The sequence below is a fragment of the Thermobia domestica genome, chromosome 9, assembly GCF_964235325.1.
Source record: "Thermobia domestica chromosome 9, izTheDome1.hap1.1, whole genome shotgun sequence".
Classification (NCBI taxonomy): Eukaryota; Metazoa; Arthropoda; class Insecta; order Zygentoma; family Lepismatidae; genus Thermobia; species Thermobia domestica.
The window spans coordinates 101,874,253-101,894,185 of record NC_137462.1 but is presented as its reverse complement, the minus strand read 5'-3'; the positions used below and the strand labels follow the sequence as shown (position 1 = coordinate 101,894,185).

The following is a 19,933-nucleotide window of genomic DNA, read 5'->3' as shown; positions in this document are numbered from 1 at the left end:
AACAGAGGTAGTCGAGTTAAAAGAAGTGTAAATGAGGCAACCTTACAAATAGAGAAAAATATGATTTAAAAAAAACTGAGTGTATCATGTAAGACGCTTAAAAAGTATAAAACATCCAAACATTCCGAAACAAAGTTTTGATTAGAGGGGAGGCCTTAAAAGTGTATCCGTTCATCCTTTCTGGTAAATTTTGACTGTCGGTAACTTAATTTGTTTGTGAAGTAAGAAAAATGGACTTGTAACTTTATCCTAAGATAGTAAGGAACATCAACTGTCTCCAACTCCGATACTAGTGAAATATAGAGCACAATTTGTCACAGTAATGTGATTCCTGAACAGTTCACACTTAACTATATGTAAAAATGCACTGGCATTGATTCATACACATATTTTCATTTAACTTTCATCAGATTTTTCTTTAACTTTGTGAAGAGTGTAACTTTGATCCGCCTTCAAGGAAAATCCGCCTTCCAAACAATTTAAGAAAATTTTATGAAAAATGTATTTGAGTGAAAAAGATATACAAGAAATATTTTCTACAGGTACTAGGAGGTATTTTGTACAGGTGTGTCCCTATATACAACTTGAGACAATATGAATTGTATCAATCAACGATCAAATTTGAGTCACTGTCAAGTTCAAAAATATTTGATCTAATCTAATTTGAAATGAAATTTTGCAAGTTTTGCAACTAAAGGCTACTTAAATATGCACACATATTATACAATTTTGAAACTTGTTACTGTATTAAAGTACAGTAGCTCAATTTTCTGCAAAATTAGTTAAGTAGGTTGTGTAGATTGTTTAACAGTGAGAAGAAAATTTAAACTTTTCTCTTAATTTTCAACAACTTTATAATCTATTTTCTGTAGCTACAAGAGAAATGAACTCAATAATTTTGGACTCATAATATTCAAGCATTACTTTCTTAATATTATTTTACACTTTATTTTCACAGTTACATTACGCTTGTGAAAATCAAAACGAATCAAATTTTGCAAAGATTATATCACAAGTATTTATTATTATTATTATTATTATTATTATTATTATTATTATTATAAAAGAATACAGTTTACTTATCCTGCAATCTGTGAGGTAGTTTCGTTATTCCCATAACGATTCTTACTTAGCGTACATAACGTTATAAAGCAACGTATACTATAATAGAAGATTCATATATTTAGCAGACGTATGAACTACTAACACTTTCTGTGACGATAGTGAGCAACACGGATATAGTGCAAGGAAAATTACAAATAAAAATATTGATGCATATTTCATTGCTTCTAAATGTGTAACACGAACTGCATGTATAAAACTATGTGCACATATTTTCGTCTACTTGCGAAAATGTAATTGCACTAATATAACACGGTTAAAATTGTTGTTTGTGATTTTTAAAATAATTCAAATAGACTCAATATGAATGACTCAACATTCTTGTTACATGTAAATATATTTTTTTGAAATGTATTTTATCAGCTGTAAGTACAATAATTACTTAGTTTACAATAACTAGTTGCAGAACAAGGTCTACAGAAAGCAAAAGCCTACGTTGGTAGCAGCCAAATATTGTATTATAAAGCATGCCTTTAATAACTTGATATTTCTTCACTAAAGCAATATTTCTACAAAATAATCCTAAAATGACTTGCTGTTTGATGCATTTGTAAGTATTCAAAATAACACGAACAAGATTTGACTCTATTCACAGGCGGTTCGTAAGGGAAATCACACAAATAAAATGTAATGTTTTATTGATTCAAACTAAAGAGAGAAAATTATTTAATGTTCTAATTATCGTATGCAAAATTAGAATGTTAATTAAATTTTCTTTCCTTAGCTTGAGATGATAGCTCTTTATTTACACCGCTATGACTTCCTTTACGGGCCACGCCTGGCTCTATTACATTTTATGGCACCAGTTCCATTAGTTGATTTCACAGCTGTTTTTGGATTTTATGTTGCCTTATAATTTATTAATTAGTTCATTTGCTAAGAATCTGTATAATTGCTGCAAAGCGATATTTAATCATAAGTTTTTATTGGTATCTCTATGGCAACATGGAAATTTGTGATTTACTAAATTTGTTAGTTTGTAGTATATATATATATACGTAAGTTGTGTGTACATTTTACGCAAACGCTCTTTTGATATAACAGAAGGAATAAACGATATTGATTGTATCGAAGTATCATAAAGTTATTTTAGATACTATGAAAGTACCTAACATATGTAAGAATAAATGTATTTGTGAAATTTTAAATCCTAATCATTGGGTTTATATAATACTGTTAACAAATGCCGATTTCCAGTTGGATGTCTGTTAGATGTTGGTGTTCTAAATAAAAATTGTGATAAATGTCAGAATTAAATGCATTAACGCATAGCTTTATGCTATCGAAAAAATTAAAACTAAGAAAGAAAGTATTGTGTGTTTTTAAAATGATGTTACTAGAGACATGAAGTAGTGAATTTGCAGCTTTTAAAATAAATTAAATTTCCAATTATGATGATCATGAAGAAATGGTAGAAAAAAGAAAGTGGGAGAACCCTGAGGAAAAACGATATACACGAAATTTTTCCACCACAAAGCCCACTTGGCACAAGCTGGAACCGAATCAGACACCCACTACCAGCGGTGAGCGCTTTACCACTGAGCCACCGTGGCCCCCTTGTAATTTTTCGTTTTTACTTATTTAAGGTTAACGTAAATATGAGTATACCGTCGTCAACAGGTGGCAGCACGTTTCTCCAGTCTACTCTGTTTGCATGCTCTGCAGCATGTTTTCTAACCGAATAACAAATAGGCCTATATACATTAATTTAGTCAAATTCAAGAGATGGTTGTTGAAACTTCGTACAGAAGGAAATTGAATCAATAACCAGATTTTAATTTTGTATTTCTTTGATATTTTATTCCGTTCATTGTTGAGAGACTCTCGTCATATAAATAAAAGTATGCTTAACAATGAATGGAACAGAATAATCAAGAAATACACAGATATCCCCTGCAAATTGATTCAATTTGTCTTTGAGTAAAATTTGAATATTCACCTCTTGAACTTGACTGAATTATTCTAAGTATTATCACTCTGTCCAGAAATAAAGGAGAATGTGCTGTCATCTATTGATGACAGATGCACTTTTACACTCATCTTAAGTTGTGTATTTACTTGGCAAGTAAGATTCTAGTACTGTTCTTGTTGAGCCAGGTTTGTTCGTTTTATATTTATGCTTACAAGCATATCCTGTAGAGCTGATTTCAAAAACATTTTCTTTCAATTTTACATTTACTGTTAGGTTAAGTTTATTTTACTTTTACTTTTCATGTAAACTATTTTAAAAATAAATCCGCTAGTACTTTCTGGAGGATATGCTTATTCAGTATATTTTCATTGGTTAATACTTCATTGGATATCAAACTAAGTTGTTGTGATTTACTTCTCGGTTATTTGTTTATGTGATTCTTCACGTACCTACTCAAACCATTTGTAATCGAAGCCATGAATCGGACCATTGAATTATGATTGCCATAAACCATATTGTCCCCAAAGATTCTTATGCTAATCACTATTAAGTTTTTGTGACGAATATTCATTGAACACATATTTTAGGTTCGATGTCGTTTTTACCGGTATTTTCAGTTTTAAATTTAAATTGTTTCGCTGGTCAAACTGTCAACTTTATCAGATCGTCATCATTATAATATTGCAACATTCTGTCCACGTTGTGAGACTGATAGACGAAAACTTCAAATCTTCCACACACTATAGTCCTCAGAGGTGTGTATAAACAGTTTATAGCTATAAATAAACATGTGGAGAAACTGAACAGTAAGTCAACTACTTGATTGTCAAGTAACTTTTCTAACAAACGTTACAAGACATAAAACATTAAAAACAAAGTACTTTGTTTCAAATGTTACTCATTTTCCCAAGAAAATGAGTATGAATATTCAGAAGAGTTATATCAAAATGTATAAAGAATAATACTCTCTTGTTTAGATTGTAAAAGCTCACAGTGAAATAAATATATCGTCGGCGGCAATTCAAAACCTGCTATGTGCATTTTGCAGGAGAAGCGAAAAACAGTATCCTGGTTAGCTTTTTGGCTTTATAAAAGTGATGTTATAAGTAATATTTGATGCTGCACGTAACTGGTACCTTCTCAAGTTACTTGAGAAGGTACCAGTTACGTGCAGCATCAAATATTACTTATAACATCACTTTCATAAAGCCAAAAAGCTAACCAGGATACTGTTTTTCGCTTCTCCTGCAAAATGCACATAGCAGGTTTTGAATTGCCGCCGACGATATGCAAGGCAACTTACCATACAAAAGTTTTACCGATAATCTACTTTACAATAGAAATGTTCATGTACTTTTCCACTTTTCGTTTATTTATTTTAGTTGAATTTTAGGGATAGGCTTTTTTTGACCTGCAACCGAAATTGAGATAGTATTCAATTAATGTGTTCTTGTACGATGACTATCAATTGTAAAAGTGTCATAGCTTCAGGCCCATTTTACAAAATTTACAAGTACAAGAACTGTTATTTACACGTTTTAAATTATTATGAAGTTAATATACTAAAATAGCAAGATGCTATTTTGAACATAATTTGGCACATACAAACGAAAGTGAGTCTCAAACTATTATTATCTGAGTTTAACGTCTTACGGTTATCCATCGATGCTAACGGAGACTGTGATGGTGAGATGAATGACGAAAGTGGGGAAGAAACGGGTGAACTCCGAGAAAAGTCCCACACATTATGTATGTTCACCACAAAGGGTATTAGGTGAAAAAGCTGGTGTCAAACTAGAGACCCCATACAGTAGAGATGAGAACTCCACCACTGAGCAATCGCACTCTCAAAGTGAACTCTTCAAGTATCGAAATGCATTAAATTACATATTTTAAAAGTGAACAGTGGTAGTAATTTCATGCTTTACACAACAAAAATTAACGTGGGAGCAAAATGGAATGAAATCTTTAAGTTTTATGTCCCACGTTTATGCCGGCTAGGCTAAAGAAGACGGTAATGGTGAGAAATGAATGGAATGGCGGAATGAAGAAAGTGTGAGGAAACGGGAGAACCTCGAGATAACAAACTCGCACGGTGTTTGTCCACTACAAACCTCACTTGACACAAGTTGAACATGAAAGAGAAAGTCGTTTCTTATATATCAGGTAATTACACAGTATTGAGCCTTTCGTGGTCAAAATTGAGAAAATTATTATTGTGATTTGAAAATAACATTATGAACCCACATACATACAATCTTAGTCGATGCTCTTCCATTTCTAGAGCTACACCATAAGCCCATCGTCATAGAAATTCTGTGGTTTCTGGTCAAAATATTCTAACATGTTTTTACAGGTCTCTTATAATATCAACACATTTCAAGGAGTTCCACAGAGATGGAAACAAATTATAGTGACGATGCCAGGTACGACTATACGATGGATGCATTGAAACCTTCCAGCGAAGTTCCCTTAATTTCTAATGGGTCGATAAAAGATGTGTGCAGTCTGGTGTTGTCAGCGTAGTATACGACATCCTTTCTGTTAACCAGTTCTGACCGTTTCCTTTGGCTTACTATTTGCGTTCGTGATAATTGTTCCAATAGCTCTAGTAATGGGCAGTGGGAATATTCCCGGTGGGAAGGAAAATAAGAAGTGGGAATATTCCCGGGTTTTTCCCCCTTTCATATAAATTACCGGGAAGGAATCTATTTCCATTTCTTTACTTTATTATCAAAATTATAAGAACCATATTACCAATTACTTTGTTTTCATTTATTATCATAATTACTTCTAGGTTTTAAATAATTTTGGAGGTTTTTAAAAAATGAAACTACTTTATATAATTATATTAATAATATGAGTTTTCAATTTCCATTTCAATTTTTACTACAAAGCAACAAAGTGCTAATTTATAAATGATGAAAAGGAACCAGTTTGTAAAGTAATCTAGAAATTCTTAGAGATAGAAGTGAAGTACTATCAATACACCAGGAAGCACCGTCAGCAATAGATGTCAGTCTGCCTGCTGTCTCTGATGCGAATTTCGATCTCTGAGAAAGAATCAGATATTGAATAAAGAAATCTTTGTAGTCGTAAATACATATACTTTTAAAATGTACACAAAACACACACACACACACACACAAATGCTTTAAACATTTTGATCAGTTTAAAGCATGATTTTAAACATATTTCAAAATCGTGTAATAATGTATTTATTAGGACTTTTTTTGCTCTTGCAACCGATCTTTTCATTTATTTTATTCTCTTTAAGACAACACTGTGTTGAGTACAAAATATTTCTGTATAGATTAGTAATTCTCAACTTATTTCATATCACGACCCCCTTTTATTACACCCTCTTGCCAGTGACTCTCGTAAGTACTTTCTTGCTTGTAATAAGCTTTTCAGGTAGATTTTAAAATCTACCTAGTCCTTACCATCCTTATGTGTTGAGAATGGGTTGAGGGAGAATGATGAAACTTGAAAGTGGTCTGACACACCAGATGGTGCTATCAAGCATCATGGCGGACATCTTTGCTTGGTATTCGAAATTTCAAATGCAAAGAGAGTCACACGTTTTAAGGCTAGAATTTTACCAGAAATACGGTCATGCGGTTATCTTAGCTCTAAAGCAAGTCATTTCGGAGTTACCGCTTTTGAAAGTTTTCTAGTTATGCCTTTAGGGGCTAAGCTCGCGTTTAGTGAAGGCGGGTGAGATTTTTGTTGCAAAATTTGATTTCTATTTCAGAACATTGATGCTGATAAAACTATTTTAAAGTAATAAATTTTCGAAAAGTAATGTTTGAAGCATCCTTCATGTTTTGCTAACTTTAGAATATTTTCTGCAAGCCTATGTAATTGATTGTTTTTGGGGTCAATAATTTATTGAAGAAAGGTAATATTTTGGACGTTCAGAGCACAATGGATCTAAATCCATTTTAAATAAAATTCAGTTTTGCTCTGCAAATAAATTCTATTTCAAAACGTAATATCTTCGCAATCAAGAGTCTAAAACAAATGTAACTAAACCCATGCAAAAGGGCGTGGGATAGTTTCATATGACAGCCACTAGGTAGGGGCGTCTTGAGACAGGAGGGCAACCAGCCCCACCCTGAATTTCAGATTTTGGGGCAGTAAAGCAGTTTTAGAAATCTCTTGATAAGCAAAGTCCATCAGAACAAGGTTGAGGTCCTTACACCTAATAAATGCGGAGAACATACAGATGATTAAAATTGGAAAGATGTTTATCCCAATTTCCAGAATTTTAAGCAGGCCCGAAACTAGAAAGTAGAGCCACCTTTGGAAAAATTATACAAGAGAGCAATATAGACCTATAGCTCCTTACGGCTAATGGAAATGGATTATAACTTATCAAAATCCGTATTTATTCGGTGTAAGGACTTCAAATTTTTAATGTTGGACGTTGCTCAACAAAAGGTTTCTGAATCTTCATTTCTGCCCCCAAAATCTGAAATTCAGGGTAGGCGTCGGATGACCTCTAAACGAACGCCCCTTTCTAGCGGCAATCATATAAAACTCTAGATTGCATCTTGTTATGTAGATTTTCTTTCTTTTATCTCGTATTCGTGGTTGTGAAAATATGACGTTTCCCGTCGGTGTATTCTTTTGGACACTCCCTGCATTTATTTAACGTAATTATGCACCATTGACTATGGCATTCGGAACTTGACTTGTTAATCATTCCTACGCTGCAGTGTGCACAATATAATGTTAATATCTTAAATTTATGAGCAAGCAGGAAGAAATTATTCCTCCTGTCCCCCCATTCCATTAACACCCTTGTCTAGTGGTTGTCCTATGAAACTAATTCACATCCTTTCACGTGATTTTTGTTTCATTTATTTCGTACCCTTGGCTACGAAGATACTACGTTTGCTGAGTTAAAATGAACTTTCTGAAAATGGACTTGGATCCCTTTTGCTCTGAACGCCCCATATCTAAAAATATTTTATAAAAACTGATTTGGAGCCAAATTTATTCTGCAACCTACGTTTGTTCGAAACGCATAAAATTAGTTTGTTTAGTTTGATTGATTACAGTCATGCATTAGTAGTAAGGTTATATGAGATAGGGCTTATTGTTTAAAGTGGGATACGAACCACTAATTTTGAAATTTTACGTCGGATCGCAGTCAAAATCTATTCAGCAAATTCCGACGTCTCCTGCCTCTACCCTCAAAATTTAATGTTAAAAGACCGAAAATTGCGTCCTGTAACGTGGTGCATACATACAGACAGATGAAAAAATTGACATAGAATTGTCCCAGACACTGACATTCGGCACTGGTGTTACAATAAGTATCACGCTTTAATGGTTAGTTATGCGGGCGACTGCCATACCTTGCACTTTCTCGCCTGGTCAATTCATACAAGCTATGCCAAAGTGTAAAGTTTTTAAGAAAATTTAGAACTGAGGTGAGGAAGAGGGACGAAATAAAATTTCCATAGACTAATAAAAAAGATATTGTTGATATAAAATTAATTCTTACCTGAAGTTTTCAGTTGCATCTCTCTGACGTTAGAATCATCAGAAGCAATTTTGGGATCAACATTTTTACCATTTGTTTGGGTTTCCAGTTTTTTCACAGCGTTGCATTTTTCATAATGATTCTTCATTCTTTGAACTAAATCAATCATTTCATTCTTACACATCTTGCAACGAGCTCGTATGGTCGTTTTCTTATCTGATGGAGTTTGAGTTATTTAATAAACTTCCTCCAAATGATGTCTTTTTTTCTTCCCGTAAAACTCATGTTAAACGATTGAAAATTGTACGGAGACTGAGAACCAACATGTAATGTATCAACGAATGCTTGCGATATTTTAATTTCAGAACAGCAATTTAGCAAATAACCTTTTGTTTGTTTCCTGAATACAACACAAAAAAATTTGTTTCCATGATAATTATTTTATTGGTTTTTTAATATCAGTTCTACAAGTAGTCCAACCTTCGACTACGACATTTTCTCGTAAGTTAACTGAGAAGCATTTAAACAATAAAATAAACGCTAAAAAAAGGGGGGAGGGAAGAGATAAAATAAATTATAGATCACCACATTGATCTGCTGTAGGCACGAGAAATCGAAACATTCACATGGGAAGAAAATAGTCTTCTAAATGGGAGCACTTTTTGACAATTTTCTTTCTCTGGCAGACTTTTTACAAAAAATAAATACGTGCTTAAAACAAGTCTTAAACAAAACATCCCTGGCCCCCATTCTACCCCACCTGACGCACCAGAAATCAACACCTTATATACCATTAACAACTACAAAGTGCTGTACAAGCATTTTCAGTATTATCACATATCACGTGTTGCAAACTAGTTTCTCCATTATTTTGATAATTACATGTATATGCTAATGCAGTTTAACTTGAAGGCAATAATAGTCACAAAGTGTATAATTCCGAACTATGATTTTAAACATGTCTGGAATTAAATTTCCACTGCATTATTAAAGTTTTTGCGGTACTGAATCTCTCTCTCTCTCTCTCTCTATACATATATATATATATATATATATATATATATATATATATATATATATATATATATATATATATATATATATATATATATACCTTATTTGGCCTTTAGTCTTATAGAACTAGTGACAAGGAACGGACATGAAAGTGTCATCCGGACATCCGAATCAAACCTAGTCTAGTCGATAAACATAACAAAGATATGTTCATGCAAAAAAAAAAAAAAAATTAAATAAAAAATAGATGCCATGAACAACGCAGTCACAACAACAAGTCAACAACGCAACAAGTCCCTGTGGTTCATTAACATGTTAGTAAAAAAAAAAAAATCGTAGGCTCCCAGTTATATAGCTCTATTGCTCAACACTGTTCATTAGAAAGTCATGTTTTATAGTTCATTCTCTTCAGCATGAAACAAGCTTTCAAGATGTGTTATGTATTGGCGTTCATAACGTACCTGAACAGGGAAAATCGGGATAATTTCAAGGAAATTCCTTTCAAAAATCCCTCCCATCAACTTTAACCTCCTCTGGGGTGTCCCCGGGTAAAAAGAGATATTCCAAATACTATAGAGACAGATATTCCGAATACTACCAAAATCTCGAAACATACTATAGAGGTTATGAAGTGGGCGTACCAATTATCTTTTTGATAGACGGAATAAGTATGAGGAGAAAGTTTGTATACCAATACGCTCTGTACATACGAAACTGAACCTATGACCTGACCTATGAAGAGAACATAATATAAAAAATGTAAACGCAGTACTATTTAGCCTGATATCAAGTTTTGCACCAATTCTCAGTAGAATAAAGCAAGCGTTTTAAACACTAACTGTGCTATAGTTGTAATGGGATAAACCCACGTTATCCACGAACATCCTCACCCATGCTCTTTTGTTCTTTATTCCGTTCTTACGGTGTCATACTATATCTTCTCCCTTGTTTTAAGGATATACCTCCTAGTATTTTACAAGGTACATTTTAATTGTATACTCCTACCAGTGTGCTACTTACCAAGGGGATGAGCGGGTAATCGCCCTCTGAAGAATTGGATATCTTCCATAAGTGTTGAATGGGAGACATCACCCCTGTAAAATGTCCTTTAATTCGCACACTGACTCCTACCCAGTGTCGCTTTAGAGGACGCACAACTTCACAATAGAGCTATTTTGGAAGACATTTTTGAAACATATCCCCAATTTCCCTCTCCACATATCACGGAACAATATGCATGATAACTATTGAAACGCTCGCTTCATTCTACAAAGTATGTGGTACAATTCTAGATATCAGGATAAATAGTATTGTGTTTATATATTTTTTTTATATTATGTTATCTTTATAGGTCAGTTAATAGGTACGGTTTTGTATGCACAGAGCGGTATTGGTATACAACCTTTCCCTTTATGTCTATTCCGTCTATCAAAACGAACTTATTACACTCATTTCTTAACCACTATAGTATTTTTCAAAGTACATTTGGATTGTGCATTTAACCGGGGCAATTTCGAAGAGGCCAAAATTGATGGAAGAGATTTTTGGATGGAATCTTTCCCGACGTTATCCCAATTTTCCGTATTCAATTACTTTATGGGCGCTAATACATACCACTTCTGAAAAGCTTGTTTCATGCTGAGGAGAATGAACTACTGTATAAACCATGACTTTCCAATGAACAGTGTTGCTGCAATAGTCCGCGATTTACTGCATACTAACAGGTTTTATGGGCCCCAGGGGCTTACTCCGTTGTCAATAGCACCTATTTTTTTGTGCATGAACATACCTTTATTATCTTTATCGAATGAACCAGGTTTGATTCGGATGACCGGATGACACGTTCATGTCCGTTCCTTGTGAGTAGACTTCGATAATCTTTTAGATACTTAGGACTAAACATTACGTTGAGATAGTTCTTAGTCATTTTAGTTTGATGATTAAATTAACATAAAAGACAATATTATTGACCATTAAATCTCCCACTGAATTCATTTTCCAACAGTAAAAATGTCAGTAGACTCCACACGAACTGGCAACAATAATTTTTTCATATAAGAAGTTTACTGTACAAGTATCAGTTTTCATAAGCTAACTCTTTTTATAAACTCATAACTAAAGAGAAAGTTTTTTTGTCACTTTAGTTTGATGGTTCGTTCCATCTAATTCCTACAGTAAAATTAACAATATCGAAAATGTTGGTATATACCATAATACATATATGGGGACTTCTTGCTAGTTAGGATGCAAAATACCTAATTTACTTGCACATACTCTGAAAGTTCTGTCCATAGGAGATGAGCGGAAGGAATGGGGAACTTTTACTAATATTACTTCTTTCTTATCTATAGTTGGACATACAAACAAGTAATGTTCTCGTTGTTTCGAGAAAACGAATATTATTAATTCATCATGCAGGTGCAGAGAGAATGGAGAAGACACATGATATTGTCCACTTAACAAGTGTACCTATTTGCTAATATTCTTCAAGCGCTATCTAATAGGGTAGTAGGTAACATTTTGGCGTAATTATTTTTCGATCGGTATTCATTGTACCTCAGCAATTTTAATTTAACCTTTACAAAAGTGAATAATTATGAAGTTAGAACTCGCGTGTGCCACAAGGAAATGTTGTAAAGCAATGCCTTTTCAATGTTAAAATTAGTGAATATTTTCGTATATAATAGACTATTGTTGTTTTAAAAAGCACATAAAACTGAAATTGATAGTACGTGAATATTTGATTTATCATGGTTACTTAATACCTTGTATATTAAAGTTCATTGTTTACATGTGTGTTCTGTACGTATTATGCATTAATCCAGGTTCACAGTATGGGTACATGGTAAGACAAATCATTGCTAGCCTCTTGTTATATTATTTCAACCCACGATAGTTAATTTTCAATTCTTAAACAATAACCGAATAATAAATCTACTAACTTACTTAACTGTCTTGTAAGAGAATCGTTCTTTAAGTCTCGTGTTATAAAGTTTCTTTTAACCGTTTGTTTCCCAAAGGATGAATTTATAAAGAGAAAGTAAACAACAAACTTTCATCGTCAATTGGCTATACAGTTTCAGCGCGAATGAATATCCTGGAAATAATTTAAACTCCTGTCCGTAGATGGCTTTTCAAAGTTTATACTAAAAGATGGTTTCCTTCTAAATCCACGGCAAGAGTTAAAACTGTGGCTTCACACTGACACCAGTGCGCCGGAAAGGGTTAATATTTGGTGCTTAGCTTCTTTTTTGTTTGACGTTGAACGTTTGTAAATTTTGTTTATAGTTTTACTAGTTAATTGTCTTCAATTAATATCGCACTGATGAATACTTGTTATACTGTATATCATTTTAATATTAAAATATATTTTTGAAATATTAAGTAATAAGGTTTATTCCCTATATTGAAACGATAATTAAGAAAAGAATTCTGCAAACATAGTTTGCGTTCAGTGTTGGTATGGGACAATTACAAATAACAAATTTGGTGTATTACATAGAACATCTAGATTTAAAAAAGTTTTCAAATCATTTACAAGAGTTTAACGAACCTTGATAAAACGAATCAAATATGCCAAATTATTTTGGTTTCTTCTATATTTCATAACATTGGTCGAGAATTTAAAATCATAGATGTAATGTAGACTCATTGTAACCCAACTTAATGATGACTATTTTATAAGTAATACATATGCACTATCATTCATCATAATATTCGTAACTGTGACAGTACCGTACATATATATGCTGTTCAGTGAAATAAAATATTTTATACCCAATAACGCGAGTAAGATAAAACGGTGTACATAGATTTAAAAAAATAATTAGTGTATTAGAAGAAAGATCGTTTCTAAATAATTGTTCAACTATATATTTTGTTTAGTGTGATTTCAAATTAGGGGTGTAATAAATTAAAATAGGCGATATGAATACAGAAGCGATATTCTTCTGACAGATTAAATAATAATTTATTTGTATATTGTGGAAATTATCGTTAGATCTAACTAAAGAAAATTTCTGTGATAGCCAATTTTAAAAATATTTACATGCTTAGGTAGTGGTTATGACATAGATCATATGAAAACTTGTTCTGGTTCTTGCTACTATATTAGGGTTTATTCAAATAAATAAAATCTTAATAATATGATTAAATACAAAACTTTTAATATATTTGATCTTAAACATTATGCCTTGTTAGTAATTTTTAATATGTGTAAATATTTAAAGTAAACTACTTGAAATACAAAATTTGCTTTATTACTATATTGTAATTGAAAATTAATATTTACTGACATTTCCCCTTCAATTTTTATTTTAGTACAGTAAGAAGCATTAGCTTTTCAAAAGACGTCTACATGCTCACTAAAAAGCATTTTAATACTTTAAAATTCTTTATAAAGTAACTGATTTTAAATTCATTAATATAAATTTTACATTATTTTTATTGAAGGTGTTTTAAATATATCTTTATAAAATTTTATGAATTAATGACATTTTAGATATATTTTTACTTAATATTTTTTCTCTGTTCTATACTTTGAATCAAGAGTTATCCCAATGTATCTGCCCATTTGCCCGCCACCGTTGCAACCTTTTTTAAAATTTCCTTTATCGTTCCTAAGAGATCAGGAATACAATCACCGATCAACTCTTCAATTGGTTTATAAGGACCATCGGGTTTCGAAGTAAATTCTTTCAATCCACAAGCTGAAAGTAGAGTGTGTATAGAAAAATTAGATCAAATTATTTTATGGTTTTAAATATTGCAATAATATTATGGAATTTAATATTTGTTAAAATTCAATTAAGTAGTTGAGAGAATGTATAATTTTAGCATGTTTTACAAAGTACGTATGACGGAAATAAATTTTTAGGTTACTCATTTTTATATATCATGTAAAACTACTAAAGAGTAATATAAAATTTGTACATATATTTAATACCATATTTACCTTGTTTTGTAATTCTTTCTAGGTACAAAAGTACAATATATCTTGTTTTTATATATTAAGAAATCTTCCTGTAAGTTATTTATTTCATAAAAATTATATAGTTAATGAAAAATTTAAATTCTCATTGATAATCAACTGTAACTACGGTTCTATTTGTTCTTTAATATGAATTTTAAAGCTTGGTTTAAAATTCTGGGTTTCTGACGCTTCTGCTGGAAGTAGATCTTGAAAAACCTTGTCTCAACCAATTCCAATCTAACGATTGATGGAGAGCTACTATTGTTACATAAATTATTCATATGAAATCTTAAGATTAAATTAGCTTAATCTGCTTATAATGCCACACATATTTAATTTTCCTTAATAATTGATACTGCGTTTAAAATTCAAAGTTTTTAAGAATATTACTATATACCTAAATAAAACAGAAGTTAAAAAGTTCACATATTTTTATATCATCATTTTATGCTATTCTTTTCCTATAAATTGGAGAAAATTTTCTATGAAATCATGTTGCTGTTAACATCAAAACTAAGTGGCACTGAAAGGAAAATACTTATTCAAAGAGTTGTTATGAAATGTTAGTGCATGGTAATTACAAATTTTAGACCTGTTAAATATGAATAACAAAAATTGTGTTAAGTTAAATTAAAATTATTTTATACAAATCATTAAGCTGGTTTTAAAACATTTAGTAACATAATTTTATCTGAAATGTAATAATTGATTAAATACCAATATTTATTTATCATCATAAAAGTCGTACACTTTAGGCTTCTAAACAATTATAAATATCGTCGTCATATTAGTGAAAGGTTAACGGATGGTTGCAGCTCTCTGTGTATATATATTGATCTTCTTAAATGCTAAAGCGATTTAACCCTAATTAACAACATTCATTTCAAAGTTAAAAGATTCTCAACTATAAGGCTTAATCCGTGTGAAACTGTTCTTGAGTCAATTTATTTAGAAAATGGATAATTTTAATGTTATCTCATGGTCTATTTCCTTTTTTGAATGGCATGTGGGCTACTTGAAACATGAGTTAGTAAGAATAAATTCATTTTCCTGCAGTAATAGTTACAGAACCTGCAATCAGAAGAGCAAAGAAAGTACTTAGGAAATATCGCATCGCATAACATATTACACTGTAAAAGGAATACGATACATTTCAAATAAATATTACAATAATTTTACAACCTTTGATTATATGAAATCTAAAACCAATTCCCCGTTTATTTTATAGGCCGTAAATTTTTAAAATCGTTATATTTTCAAAATACAATGTAAGTGGACAATATTACATGTATGTTATTCTCTACTTTTGGCAGAACTCTCGAACAGATTGTGTCATTTGGGAAAATTAATTTCATCATCATTAGTTGTACTTAAAAAAAATATTTAGTAATAACTAGTAAGTACACAGAATTGAAGATTTTAATATTGTTTTCCAAGAATGTATACAATGCCATTACACACACGGAGGGCTTGATCTGTGTAAAAATATTAGTTTAATTATATTAACGTCCCAATACTGTAGCCCACTTGGTAGTTACAGCAGCAACTTTCTTTAAACCTTCCCTCAGTGTAGCGATGAGGTCTGGAACACAGTCAGAGACCAATTGTTCGATTGGTTTGTAAGGTCCATTTGACTTTGAAGTAAACTCCTGCAGAACGCAAGCTGTAATAGAAACAATAAAAGAGAAAGTATTATTTACAAACACCCACCCACAGAGACAGACAGACATACACACACACACACACATATATATATATATATATATATATATATATATATATATATATATATATATATATATATATATATATATATATATAACGGTAAAAAGTGACAGGTCAATACAGCTAATTCAATACATCCCGTAATACGTAGGTTACAAATATGATGAATTAATTGAATTTAATCAAATAAATTTAATATACAATTTCATATAAATTTCGAATAAAATAATTCTTTTTAAGTTAGTTCTCGCAATGCTCTTTGAGCATTCTCAACTAGTTTTCATGGTATTTTGTCGCATCTATGTATAATGTGATAATTTTAGTAGTTCTGCACATAGCTTTCTAATTTTTAAAAAAATGTAGCAATGAGGCAGACTAAAAACGAATGCTTTCGAACTGTAAAGTGAGTTTTGTATAATCTGATAATCTGAAAACAGGTTTAGTTAGCCCCACCCAAAGGAATGACATATTCTGATGATAATGAGCATAAATAATAGAGATATATCACAATGTAGATTTGTGAAATGTGTACTAAGAAAATAGTACACAATTCACAAGTCTTTATAGTAATACTTAGGATTACACACACACACACACACACACACACATATATATATATATATATATATATATATATATATATATATATATATATATATATATATATATACATCTTAAGTGTACCTTTTTCCTATAAGAGTCTTTCCTTATGTAATGATGAATCATATTGCATACTTCACCATTTAAAATTTTCAGATGAACCGTCGAAGAAAACAAAGAGCTCCATTCAATACGCTCTTTGGTATTTTCATATCTCTCTTTGTGTTGCAATCATTTATTTCTCGAAGTTTGTGAAATTATAAGCACTGGACGTTTTATCTTAAACATCCGATATGTAAACTCGGCTGTAAAAATTAGTGATCAAAAGATATAGTTTGCTTGTCGTGATAGGGTTTGTAGCTTTAAAGAATTCCAGATTCCCGTTTAAAATCGTCCCAGCTTAATCCAACTTGCGATTTCTACCTCTTTCCAAAATTTAAAACTACGCTAGAAGGAAGAACGTGTTTCTGACTTTGCGTATATCAATAAGAGTAATAAAGCAACTCAAGGTTATTTAGGAATCAGAGATCCACCTGTGTCCAGAAGTGGAAACACCATCTAAACCAGTATACAGAAATGGTTATCAAAAGAATGAAACATCTGAGGGGAGTCTAGTCTGATTAAGACGTCGTGGAACGATCGATAATCTGCAGAACAGTTACTGCTTGTTGTGAAATCGAAGCATATTACATGGATGACATCTAGAGAAATATTGTACTCTTCGTCATGGAATGCAGCACACAGCTCCGTCAGGGAACATGAAGGAGAATATCTGCTTTGGAGCCTGATCCAGAACTGTCACAGATGTTCAGTGATGTTGAAGTCTTGAGATTGGGCGAACAAAGAGAGATGTAGTTCATTCCTACGTTCATGAAACCACACTTCAAAAGAGTGAATCGCCATTTTAAAAAATTATGTCACTGATCGGAAACAACATCCGGATTATGGGATGCAAACAGTTACCTAAAATGTCCATTTAATCACTGGCAATAATTCGTACTCGCACAATCCATAGAATACAGGAGATACTACGACCTACAGTACCACTGAGTCTCTACCATATCCACAGCAGAGAGAAGATAGTTCTGAGCATAAGCTTCTTTAGACGTCTGCTATACTTAAATACGACCTCTTGTTGGATACAAGGTGGAAGAGGACTCGTCGAATCTCATTACGCGTTTCCAATCATTGGAAATCCATCTTGCATACTCATGAGCATTTTTACCTTAATAAAGTTTTGTTGGTGATGATAAGTGGATTGGAACTTGTAATCCGATCACGGATGTTCAAGTTGCGCATCAGGCTGTGTTTACACTGTCGCAGGTGCGATGTCAAAACAGCCTGCTGTGCTGACTGAGTTCCGCTGTCACTTTTGCCGTATTCGCTCTATAATAATTTATAATCTGAGATCATAAATGTTGCTTCTGTCGTGTCACTGTTGATTTTCTGTGTCACTGTCTGTGTCACTGTTGCTTCTCTTCAGTTCACTATTACTCTTCAATCATGTTCTACGATCATGAGTTCCAGGTACCTTGGACATTGTTCCTCATGACACATCTAACATAGTATAACATTTAGATACATTGACTGTTCAGCCAAAATTTGACTTTTTTGAAACTCAAAGGTCTCCTATTTTCTATTATCACTACGTTTGCAAGCTTCAACTCATGCTTCGATTCTATCCCATCTGACGCTCGACGACATTACCTTACATACTATTAACAACTACTGTACAAGGAAATGTACAAGGCTTCTCAGCATTATCACCCAACACGTATTGCAAACTAATTTTTCAATTATTTTGATAATTATCTGCATATGCCAATGGAGTTTAAGTTGCAGACAATAGTAGATACAACGGGTATAATTTCGAACGAATGATTTTAAAGATATCTGAAATTAAATGTCCACTTCTGTTATTTCAGTTTTTGCGTTACTAAATAATATTTTTTATTATATAAAATAATTTTTAAAAGTCACTATATTTGTCCTCTCGTCACGTACAATCTACTGAGTAGACTTTGATAATTTTTTAGATACTTAGGACTAAACATTACGTTGAGATTCTTTTTAGTTATTTTAGTTTAATGATTAAATTAACATAAAAGACAATATTATTGACCATTTAATCTCCCGATGAATTTCTTTTCCAACAGTAAAAATGTCAGTTGACTCCATACGAAGCTGGCAACAATACTTTTTTCATATAGGAAGTTTACTGTACAAGTATCAGTTTTCATAAGCTAACTCTTTTTATAAACTCATAACTAAAGAGAAAGTCTTTTTGTCACTTTAGTTTGATGGTTCGTCCCATCTAAATCCTACAGTAAAATTAACAATATCGAAAATGTTGGTATATACCATAATACATATAAGGAGACTTCTTGCTAGTTAGGATGCAAAATACCTAATTTACTTGCACATACTCTGGAAGTTCTGTCCATAGGAGAGGAGCGGAAGGAATGGGGAACTTTTACTAATATTACTTCTTTCTTATCTATAGTTGGACATACAAACAAGTAATGTTCTCGTTGTTTCGAGAAAACGAATATTATTAATTCATTATGAAGGTGCAGAGACAATGCAGAAGACACAAGATATTGACCACTTAACAAGTATAACTATTTGCTAATATTCTTCAAGCGCTATCTAATAAGGTAGTAGGTAACATTTTGGCGTAATTATTTTTCGATCGGTATTCATTGTACCTCAGCAATTTTAATTTAACCTTTACAAAAGTGGATAATTATGAAGTTAGAACTCGCGTGTGCTACAAGGAAATGTTGTAAAGCAATGCCTTTTAAATTAGTGAATATTTTCATATATAATATTGATGTTTTAAAAAGCACATAAAACTGAAATTGATATTACGTAAAAATTTGATTTATCGTGGTTACTCAATAATCGTGATTTATTGTGGTTGCACACTCCAATTCATTGTTTACATGTGCATTCTTTACGTGTGTATATTATACATTAATGTAGGTTTACAGTACGTATCCACCGTAAGAAAAAACATTTCAAACGTCTTATCGTTACATTACTTCAACCCACGATAGTTAATTTGAAATTCTTAAACAATCACCGGATAATA

At 32.0% G+C, this 19,933-nt stretch overlaps 1 long non-coding RNA gene across 2 annotated transcripts in view; it reads right to left on the bottom strand.

Annotated features, from left to right (window-relative positions):
• Nucleotides 1-14,048: 14,048 nt before the first annotated feature.
• LOC145694056 (uncharacterized) overlaps nt 14,049-19,933 on the bottom strand; it is a 57,953-nt gene continuing 52,068 nt past the window's right edge. Inside the window, exon 3 of one of the 2 annotated variants that reach the window (XR_014132900.1) lies at nt 14,049-14,251. This is a non-coding gene — a long non-coding RNA (uncharacterized LOC145694056). Of the gene's footprint in view, nt 14,252-15,923; nt 16,178-19,933 lie in introns of those variants that run through there. The other variant, XR_014132899.1, reaches the window with a different exon arrangement.